Consider the following 12,128-nt stretch of genomic DNA (forward strand, 5'->3'; position numbering starts at 1 on the left):
TAAATCGATGATCCTTTCTTCTTTTGTTAACATTGTTACAACTACTTAACACAGAAAACTAAATCAAACACTATATCTCACTTCAGTACACCGAGATACAGATCTAGACAGTTAGTTGTGTTTGTCAATTTGCTAATTTCACATGACTGAATTATCAACATTTCATAATATCAACTTCGTGGACTAAATTTATTGTATACCACATTTTGCTATTGTAAATGTTTTTAAAAATACTTTTGCTGTGTCAAGTGACTCTTGCGCCACTCTGTATGTAATGTTATTTTTTGGTTATAAAATTACATGCCAGTTTTCTTCATTATTTAAATGTATTTAATTCTATTCTAATGGACTACAAGATTCATTTGTCAGCCTCAAAAAAAAAATTAAATTATAATAATTATGTGTTATAATTGTTATGAGAAGTCATCCTGAAGTTAAAAGTATTATTAAAAAACTGAAAAAATTGATTTATAAAACAAAAAGGAAGCAGATTCAAATACATGAAATAAAGAAAGGAATCAATTTTATAACGGTCATTTAAAAATATAAAATATGTGAAGGAGCAGATATGGATTTCAGTCAAAAGTGATTTATGATGAACAATCTATTTATAATTACACTCATTGAAATTACACAATTAAAGAAAAAGGTTGAAAAAATAAATGAAGTACAGTCAAATTAAATGAGAATGATGTAAAGTTAAAGCCAAATTAAGTAGGAATGAGTTTGCAAATTATACAAAAGCAGATTCTGTAGAAAGCCAAACGAATAAATTTTAATCATGGAAATAATAAAGTTAAATAGAGTTGATATATTAGAAGGAACGGATGAAAATAAGAACGCGGAAGACAAAGGATGCAGTAAACGGTATCAAGTTACTCTTGAATTGATGCAATCATCACTACTGAAAATAAAATGTTTTTTTCATAGTTTGATTCTTCTTTCCACAGAATATCATCTTCATTTCCATCTAGTGTATTGCTAATGCAACATTTTTTAAATCCTTGCTCTAATGCTATCTGATGTTATCGATTTCCATGACTTAATAATCCACTCGCATAATAAGCTCATGGAAGAGATTTCTTTATTCTTAAAGTAGGAGTAAGCTGATGACAGTTGTTTCACATCCAACAATTATAATTTTTTTTAAGATTATCTTTACTAGGCTTGTTCACAACTACATCCAAAACCTATAACTGTGAAGTCATATCAACAGGTATTGTAACTAAATCCGTGCTTTAAAATTTAAAGAAAAAAAAAACACAGATTTTGTTATTATTTATTTATTTTCAGTTACATGAACCCTGAATGCATCTTATAATAACAAATTGCTATCTTCTTGGACTAGACTATTTTAAGCCACTCGTTGACCAAAGACTCATCTATCCAACCTTTTTCATTAATTAGGTGCTTTTATTAATGGTAATAAGTAATATATTTTAAATATTAACTGTAATAAGTTCTCCATCATGAATATAGAAATGAAAATAAACTATGAAACAATTTTACAAACCCAGTTGAATTCAAATCTAAGTCAGCCCTATATACAGGTCAACCCCCCCATTTTGCAGGAGAAAATATTGGAAAAAACTTGGACCTATAATCAGGTAAATACATTAATTTCAATTAGTATTTGTTTAATAAATTTCTTTTAGATTTTGTTGAATCAAAAAAAAAAAATTACTTAAACTGTATGTTAACCCATTTACCCACCAACCGAATTTATTTGTACAAAATTTTTTTATAACAAAATTGTTTTATATGCAATGTGATCCATAAAGTATTCAGCTCATTTTAGGTGTTAATAAATAAAAAAGTAATGTACTTACATGCATGTTTTATTGTTGAACAAGGCATTTCAAATAGTTTGTTTATAACACTTAAGTAAGTTCCTCATGAGCACATTTTACGGTACGTAAAATGTCCAGATGATATTCAATTTTTTGCCACACATGAAGAATATCTGAAATTATTTTATTAATTACTCCTTCACTTCTTCTTTGTAGTTCATTGAGGTTGACAATATTTGTTGTGAACAACCTGTCTTTGACAAACACCCAAAGAAAGAAATCAAGTGGCATAACATCAGGGGGTTGAGGTTGCCAGGGAATTTGACCATTTTGGTCAATTCAACATTCAGGAAATTGTTCATTAGGTAGTCTCTAACACGTAAACCCCAGTATGGTGGTGTGCAACCTTGTGTAAAGTAAACATTAGGTTTGCTGATGTTCAGTTTTTGGTACTGCATATTACTGTAACATGATTGTATAAGTCAGGTGCCATACTCTAAAAGGATGTAAGCATCTGGACATGAAATAAAAGTTTATAATAAAATTGGCATAATCATTCTCAAACTGTTATAACCATTCTGAAGGTAACAGTATCTTGTAAAGGATACTAAGGAAAGTGAGAAATGGAATGATATCTCATTGTCTTCTTCACTGAGCCAAACTGATTCCGTTTAATGAACTGATTATTCTTAGAAAAAGTAACTAATAGGTAGTCTTGCACCTTGAGTGTTTTATATATTATGTTTTAACCATTAGGAAAACTGGAACAGATATAAAGAAACAAATTAATTTACCTCTTCTATCAAGAAACAGTGGTTTATACACTTTCTCTACTTTTAGATTAAAAATATATTGTCATTGATACCTTACTGATTTCAAAATCATTTAAAATTGTACCCAAATTTTATAGCTTGTATTTATTACTAGTACAATTTAAAATGTAACTTTTTTAAGTTTGTTGTTTAATTTGTATGTAAAATTTTAAAGGTTATAAAGTTTTTTTTTACTGCATTGAAAAAAAATTCAATAAACAACTATTAATCTGAACAAATCAGATAACTATTAGGATTTTAAGAGTAACATTATTTGTTTATGCAAGGTATAAGCCTACAATACTAATGTATTCATTGTCCTATTGGTATAAATAATGATTGTATAGTCAAACTAATGCGTAAATTTCTTTTTTGATTAAATTATAGCCAAAGGATATCATCTAAAAAAAGTTTTGTTAGTATAGGATGAGATTAGAATGTAAAGAATCCTTGGAACACACCTGAATAATATTGACTGATACTCTTAGTCTCTTTTTCCCAGTCTTTTACTGCTGTTTTACTAATTCCTTATCAGATTTTTTCAGCACTCCCCTTTCTAACTCTACTCTTTCTAATGCCTCTGACTTCTTTATATAATCACAAAACATTTATATTTTTTATTCATAATGATTACACTATTTTGTTCAATACAGAGATATGAAAAAGTGATTGCAGTGTACAGTTATATAAACATCCAAATAAAGAACAGTAAAATGTAATATAAGACTGATACTATACTATGCTGAAGATACTAAATGGATAATGGTATAAAATATTTTCAGGAATAATGCTTTTGAAAGGAAATAAAGTGCAGTCTTAGAATAAAACTACGTACTGAGAATTGTTTAATGGCATGATTATAATTAGCTAGTAGATCATGTAGTCTGCCTAGTCATAGTATAATATGGAGTGAATACATTATTGGAATCAGTTATATAGTGAAAGTACATAAAGGACAGGAAAAATAGTTATTTATTAAGTGAAAAGTATATAGTATATTTATAAACAAATCTGTTTTTAATAAATTAATTTCCCCTTCAAATCTAAAACAGTATATTGTTTTATAACAGAAAGGACTATCTTAATTTGTTGCTTTACACTGTACATTCCAGTCTTTCTTATGATTGTGATATGTGAAATGTGTCTGTGGTCCAGAAGCATCCGGTCAAAGTGGTTTTTTCTGAATATTATGATATTCACTATACAGTCAGTTTCTGTAGCAAATTAAGTGAGTCACTTGTAAAGTTGAGTACACATAAATTTAATGGGCCTTTATATTTGATTGAGTGATAAAAAGTTACACTAAACAATTTTATCGCGTGTTTCTTTAATAAGACTACCATGAAAGTATTGTTATTTTTGAAAATGGTGAAAGACTTTGTCACTTTTTGGGAATAACTTGTGACTCATGTGAGATTGCCTGCCAAGTAGATTAATCACAGCACCTGCCTTGTTGCTATGATTATGTAACTAACATAATAGAAATTAAGCAAGTAAACCGTGCGAAATATTTTGTCATCTCATTTCATTATATTGTAACTGGTATATTATTTATTAACCTGTTTAAGCAAAAGTCTGTCTTATAAAATTGTAAGTTATCAGATGTACTGTTTGTTGTTTTTTTCAAATATATAATTTTTTTTCAGGAAAATGTGTTAGCCGAAGGTACTTATAAAGAGCTTCAAGAATCTGGTAAAGATTTTACAAAATTGTTATCATCTAGACCAGATAGTGAAGAAGCTGATGTTTCTGATAAACCATTGCACAAACGTCAGTCATCTGTCCAGGTAATAATTAATCATTGTTACTACTACTACTGCTACCCGTTTATTATTAGTAATGACAACTAATTATTTATTTATAATAATATTTTTAAAATTCTTTAATTACCCCTTTAAAAATATTGGAATTTTTTCTTTTGTAATACCTTTCAGAGATAATTAACAGATTTTTCATTAGCAGGATTACTACTGTTAATGATACCTGATGTATAAAGATTAGGAAATCTCTTGAGTATGTATCAGAATATTTTGTATTTGATGTATGTTGTGTTTGTTCATATATTATTCAGTTATGTACTTTCGTTACTATTTTTAAAAAATATATCTTCTCCACAAAGATGTGCTGCTAATTAGCTTTAGAATGCCCTACCCGAGGAAAAATTTTGGTCTTTAGAAAGCGATGCATTTAATAATGTTAGTGTTATCGTGGTTTGTCATGCTGACAGTGAATTGAAATATGTTATACCTACATCGTACTTGCTGTTACTTACCTGGCTTTTCCCCGACTTCCCTAAATGGAGAATGCATCGCTGTCAAATTTTTCTGATGACATTTAGCAATTTTAAATCAAATCGATAGTAACCCTTTTAGCCAGGTCTTGTTGAAATCAGGAATGCTGTTTATGGACGGATTAAAGGACAAAGTAACAGGCCGATTAACTGATCATTGGAAAGACAATCAAGATATTTGAAATCCACAGGTATTTATGGACTGCATTAGGGTAGGGGCTTGCATAGCCGTATTTATATTGATAAGCGAGTACTTTTGTTTTAATTGATTGCTGAAATAGGTTATGTGTTTAAAAGCTTTGTTTTAGGTACCATAAATATCAGCAGGAAACATTGATACAATGCTCAGTGTTATTTAACTTCTGTAATCTATAAGAATTGATTTATTAAGCGTAGTTTTGGTCATTGGTATTTCATTTTAGACACTTCAATTGGCAAATTCCCAGTTTGCCTTCTATACTCTTAAATTTTTCCGTTATTATGGAACCAGCACGTTATAATGAAGTGTGTTTTACCATTTCTAATATCTGGCTGTATATTTGTGAAATTGTAATTCCAGATTGGCTGTTGCAATATTTAAAAAAGTGTGTACATAAAAATACATTTACAAAGGTATGTAAAGGCAAATAATGCCCCCCACCTTTATCAAAATATTCCTAATTTACATTACATTTTTCTAAAATTTAAAAAAAGAAAATGCTTGACAAATATCTTCTTTTCTAAAAGTAAAAACAGAAACATATTAAAAAGAAGATATTGAGAAAGAAAAGTATTGCTTATCTTATAGGCTTTGTGATTTTAAATAATATGTGTAAAAAATGCTTACATATAAAACCTGTTCAAAACTTTTTGAAAATATTTTCTAGAAGTATGGTTTTCTAATTGCGCAATTATTAAAAATAATTAATAATTTGTGGTGTTTGAATCCATGATGATTTATGGTGAAAGTGATTTAAAACATTTTTAATAATAAATTGAATAGATTTTAATAAATAAATAAAATAATATTTATCTTAATACATGCTATCTGAGAAAATGTCAAAGTTGTATTTCATAAGATGGTACACTAACGTCTTTATACATTCTAATCTATTAGTTGTAAAATATTAGAACTGGTAGTTGGATTATTACTAATTACTGTTTATTTTTAGTAGAATTCAAAATGTTTGGGGCTGTATTTGAGCTCTTTTTTTTGTGTATTTCTCATTAATAAAAAAAAAAAGCTGGCAAAAGGATGCATTACTTTCCTTGCTTTCTTGTTGACACATTTTTATTTCAAATACACCGTACAGTTTTTTTTAATACTAATGACTTAATTATGTAATATTTAGAATAAAATTTGCAAAAAAAGATCAAAATGTTCAGTAATAAAAATTAAAAAAATTGAGTCCAATTTGATTCCTTGATCAAATTACATTTTTATCTTAAAGACTATGCACTGTTAAAATTATAATTGAGAAAAAATCAAAATTCTTGGTAAAAACTTTTGATCTCTGATCAAATTATGTTACCACCAAAATATTGCTAAAAAAAGGAAAATAAAATTTTTAGTAAAAAAATTTGGGTCTTGATTGACCACTTGGTTGACAACTAGTTAATATAATATTTTTAATAACAGTCACAATTTGAGAACAGATAAATTATTAGAAAAAAACTCCATAACATTAAATTTTATGATTCTCTTATTAGGAAATATTTAAAGTAAATTTCATGTTTTATTACAAACTCTGTGTAATGATATCAGAAAAAAAAGTGAAATCGATTATCATCTTACCTGCTTGTCAGTAGGGACAATCTTGATTAGGGAGTCAGAAAATTTTGTTCGTCTTTTCTTACATAATTTTTGTGATTCACATCAATTTTACTCATTTTTCAACCAATTTGAACAAATAAGAAATATGTCATTTTGTTTGCAATAAAAGTATTAATATATCTAATAAAACGTAATTTGAGAAACTAATATTTATGGAGCTTTTAATGATTAAAAAATTTTAATTCATCGCCGGCATTGTTTAATTATCAAAGGTAAAATTTCCAAACTTATTTATTTTGTAGAAAATGTTGCTAAGTACATATATACCAAATTTCATTAAAATATCTTAAAATATAAATTCTATTGAAAAACACAAAATGGTGGACAGGCGGAAAAAGAAGCAAGATATAGGATTGTCCATATGAACTTTCATTTAATTTGATGTCGTGAATCAATCCCTTAAGTTTGAGCAACACCTCCGAGGTCATGCTGTTTAGCTATTGCTGCATGGTGAGAGAATAAATATGAGCGCTTTGGTTGTTTTTTGTTCTTTGAGATCTTATTTTAGGCAGAGCTTAGATACTTACAGCCAAGTATTTGTGCCAGATTTCCACTTTTTTGTTGTATGGGTTTTTGAGGTGTCGGGCAAAAATGTTTACAAATAATATTGAATATCCCTCCACCCCTTAATTCAGTCGACTTAAAACTTTGGAATTTTAAATAACTTTATAAGTATTTTCATGAGTGTAAATATTTCATTAAATTAATAATATTTGATTTGCATAATTTACCCCTATTCTGTGTTTCAAGTTAAAAGAAAATGAGAAACAAATAAATCAAAACAAAACAAAACATTAGGTAAATTTTAAAAAGTGTAATTAATAACAATAAATTAATCTAATTGTAATATTTATAACTAAGCAGGAATTATAAAATAAAATGTGGAGAGCAGAAATTAAAAAAAATGTTTTAATTACATTTACAAGCATATAATTAAAAGAAATTTAATGAAACCGATTGCATTTGCATAATAAGCAAAAAATTACGACTACAGAAAACATGTAAATATTAAAAAAATTTAAATCTTCTCTCCTTGACTAAATACACATAATAAAAACAGTAACAATAGTGTAATTAATACTATTAAGAAAAATAACAAGTAAATTATGAATGAACATGATGACTGGATTAAGAAATATAATACATTTAATTTAAATTTTTCATACCAAAAACAGTAGTTCCATTATTAGTAACAAATTTTATAGCAACAGAACATTTTCTACACCTAATTCAGTTAGCTTGTTGAGTTGATGTAAACAAACTGTGCATAAGAGTGGTCAATTCACAAGCATCTCCTGTAAATCCGTATAAAAGAAACTATGCGACGTTAATATGCAGTGATGTTGTGCTATTATATTTTACAAAAATTATACATATATTTTAAATTTAAATAAATTAAGCTAAGTTAAATGATCAATAAGTATTTCTTACCTTGTTCAGCACATCTGATAATCCATGAATATTTTATTCATTAAAATTGTTTGCTGTTACGTAGTTTCCTTGAGTTTTTTAAGAGTTATGAAATTGTCAATTGTCCAGTAACAGTAAAAATTCACTAATAATTCAGATAAAGTCTCTATGATAATAAATAAATAATACATTTAATTCAGTTTTCATCATCTGATTGTGAGAAATCCTAGCGGTCAGTATTTAGAGATACAATAAGAAGCTTAATGTTATTTTCGATTATGTTATCCGGTTTCCAATAATGGTTCAACAGTATCCATTACATGCTTTATACAGTTTTTTCATTCCTGCTGACCCGTTTTAGAGATGGCTTTTAAGTATGAATTTTTAACATCAGATATTTTAAAAGTAGTATTTTCTGGCGGTATGTAACTTGTGATTTCAAATTCACTCAATTGGATTGAGTTCACAATGATAAAGAGGTAATCGAAGCACGGTTTTACCACTGGATCTTGCCAGCTCATTAATTTTATACATGTTAAAATTACTTTTAATATGCAAAACCCTTTGCAATGATTGAACCTTAAGTTTATCCTCTTCAAAATTACTTTTGAACTAAGCTAAATTTTGATATCATTCTTTTTCCTAAACACGGCTGGAATTTTTTCTTTTTACATGAATAATAGGGGCATTGTCTAAGACAATAATCGAATTATCTTCCAGAAGAGGTAATACATCGATAAACAATTTAAAAAAAAAGATGCCGTTCATCTCGTTATGATAGCCTCCTGAGATTCAGAAATCCAGAGACCACCATTAACAAACTGATAAAACTGCCAATATACTTGACAAATTATTCCTGCCGATATGTGTAACTATGAGCCACATATAAAACTTTTATTTTCAGACTCCAAACAAAATTTTTCTTATAGTATTTGTTGACCCAGGTTTCATCCATGATATATATTGTACAGCCTTCTTGCCTCATTCTCTTTATTTCAGTGAGGTAATGTCTTTGTCACATAATGATATATCTGTGAGTTAAAGCACTTTCCCAGCCCCATTTTTCATATTTAAAATTCAGACTCTTTAAAAATGTATAAAAAGTGTTTCTTTGGAAATACGGTAGATTGTTATCGTCATTTACAACTTGTAATACTTTGTCTATTGTAGACAGTTTGTTTTGAAAATAAAATTTTTGTATTTTTTTACGAATCGTGTTTTTATTGATATCGTCAACTTTTTCTTCAACCGGGTTTTTTTTCTTAATAGACCGTAATTCATTAGTAGTTTAATACTTGCGAATCACTTTGTACACTGAAGCAGCACAACTTCCACTTATTAGCAATTTCATTAACGACATCCGAAATCAACGCCGTGGATTATTGTGTAATTTGCTTTCATAAGCATTTAAAATGATCTGTTTTTCTGCACTTAACTTAAGCCTTTTTTCACAGCCTTTTATTCGGAAGGGTTATAAAAATTGTGTACTATTATCAGCTGAATCGGTATCAAACACAGTGTCAGAATAATGTTATAACTGCAGTCATCAGACACAAATCTAGTAATACTCTATACATTCCAAAGAACTTAAAAAAATTGCATTATATTAACTTTAAATAACATTAGAGTAAATAAATAACTGAAACACAAAAATTGAACATGAGAACAAAAGAGTGATTATATGAAAAGATCAAGGGTTTTAGAACTTAGAAGACGTAACATTATATAAATGTTTCACTACATGACTACTATGTAACTAATTATACAATGAGTAGTGTTGTATATAGATATGGCTGCGTTGTGAATTGGCACTGTTACATGAGACATATGATGAATTCACACAAACACACTGTTTGTTTATTCTTCATTCTATAAGTTAACTGAGTACAGTATAGACTACAAGTATTTTTTTATCAGATTTTTTCAACTAAAGTATTTACAGTAAATATACAAGAAAATAAACAATTTTTAAATATTAAATACTTATTTATACTTAGAAAGTAGTATGTACAAAGAATAGTTGCAAAGCCGTGAATCAAATGATTGAGAGCTATAGTCTATGTTCTTCAAAACAGCTGTATTGACTGCATTATGAAAAATCATTAGATACGTGTTGTTCTAGCTATAGGAGCAAGAAGTAATCTTAGTAAAAAAAAATCAGGTAATACATTTGGCTGTAACTTTTTTTTTTGTCTTCAGTCATTTGACTGGTTTGATGCAGCTCTCCAAGATTCCCTATCTAGTGCTAGTCGTTTCATTTCAGTATACCCTCTACATCCTACATCCCTAACAATTTGTTTTACATATTCCAAACGTGGCCTGCCTACACAATTTTTTCCTTCTATCTGTCCTTTCAATACTAAAGCAACTATTCCAGGATGCCGTAGTATATGGCCTATAAGTCTGTCTCTTCTTTTAACTATATTTTTCCATATGCTACTTTCTTCATCTATTTGCCGCAATACCTCTTCATTTGTCACTTTATCCACCCGTCTGATTTTTAACATTCTCCTATAGCATCGCATTTCAAAAGCTTCTAATCTTTTCTTCTCAGATACTCCGATGGCTGTATCTGTATCACAAATACACAAATTACAGACTTTGCGTATAAAAATTCATAATTTCTCACTAGAAAATTTCTGTTTATCGAATTAGCATTTCATGATTATTTTATCTGCATTTTAAATAAAACAGATTTTCTGATTGTAAATGCTTTAGGATCTGTTTAGTGTGAGCAAAAAAGACCATGTTATATCTTGGGAAAAATTTCTATTTCATTGAATATACTACTGTAATTTTACTAATATTATAACAAAGTAGCCGAGTATTTCCAATCGTATGCTGTGTCTGAATATTTTGAAGTTATTCGGTTTGTTAAATTTATGTTTTCTATTTGTTCTAATTTAAGCAGAATTAAATAAATTTTAATTATATGTTCATTTGGTTTTGTTGTTCAGTCAGTAACGATCTTTCCTGTTGTTCACAACCCTTCTCCCCCAAAAAAAGGCAATACATATATGCATTAGTTTATGATTACAGCTAGGACATATTTTCAGTTAGTTCTGTTAATTGACAGCAACTGTTTTATAAGTTAAGTTACAACAAATATTAGTCTGCCATGAATTAGTATGCAACTGCACATTTACTCGACACACACCTTTACTACACCTCCATCTGTCATGGTCGTCACTTACATCCAACACCATTTATTTGTACCGATTTTTCTTTAGGTAAAATGTTAGCATTTTGCATAAAAACAATACAACTATTTTTCGTTTTTAATATCTCACGATTACTCCACGACTTATTATTTAAAATGATTAACTCCATTCTCTGACCGAACTAGTACAGTATTATTCATTTACATTTACAACAACGCACTTTGAAATAGAAAGGACTGGCCAGAACACGCTTAACTATTAAATTCTGCCGGTGTATGTGTATTATAAAAAATAGTAGGGAACAGCTAACAAAACCTGTTATATATAACCGGTTTGTAATATATATTATTTAAAAAACAGTACATGTTACACCTTTTTGGGTCGAATGAATCGAGTCTTTTGATGGGATATTACACTTAATAATAAGTAAATATGAACTCCGTTAAATGACGTGATCCGCATTTCTCGGTAGTTATGTCATTCCGTCAAATGACGGGAACAGCACTCTTAAGTGTTAAAGTACAATGATGTGTGATTTTTAGACATGATGGTGAGCAATAATTGCATTATTTAATAAATAGGGGCTCTTAATAATAAAATGGCCATCACATATTTGTTTCTAGAAGTAACAGTTATTACCGATAATTAATATCAACTAATTAAAATACTATTACTAATAATAATAGTATCGGTGTTAATTAAGTATTTAAACATTTCACATATTTAAACATACAAATGTTTAACTTGATCGGTAAGTAAAGTATTTAATTATTATGTTTAATTAAATTTCCTGTTATACAAACATATTCAAACATTACATGTTTGAATTCAGTCGAATGGAAATTAGTTAAT

At 28.3% G+C, this 12,128-nt stretch overlaps 1 protein-coding gene across 1 annotated transcript in view; it reads left to right on the forward strand.

Annotated features, from left to right (window-relative positions):
• The window catches only part of LOC142317988 (uncharacterized), a 71,496-nt gene that overhangs the window by 5,765 nt on the left and 53,603 nt on the right, over positions 1–12,128 (forward strand). The window contains exon 2 of the mRNA XM_075354523.1: positions 4,249–4,389. The gene's annotated coding sequence lies outside the window, so the exon portion shown is untranslated. The remainder of the gene's footprint in view (positions 1–4,248; positions 4,390–12,128) is intronic.

This window comes from Lycorma delicatula, chromosome 1 (genome assembly GCF_047948215.1).
Source record: "Lycorma delicatula isolate Av1 chromosome 1, ASM4794821v1, whole genome shotgun sequence".
Lineage (NCBI taxonomy): Eukaryota > Metazoa > Arthropoda > Insecta > Hemiptera > Fulgoridae > Lycorma > Lycorma delicatula.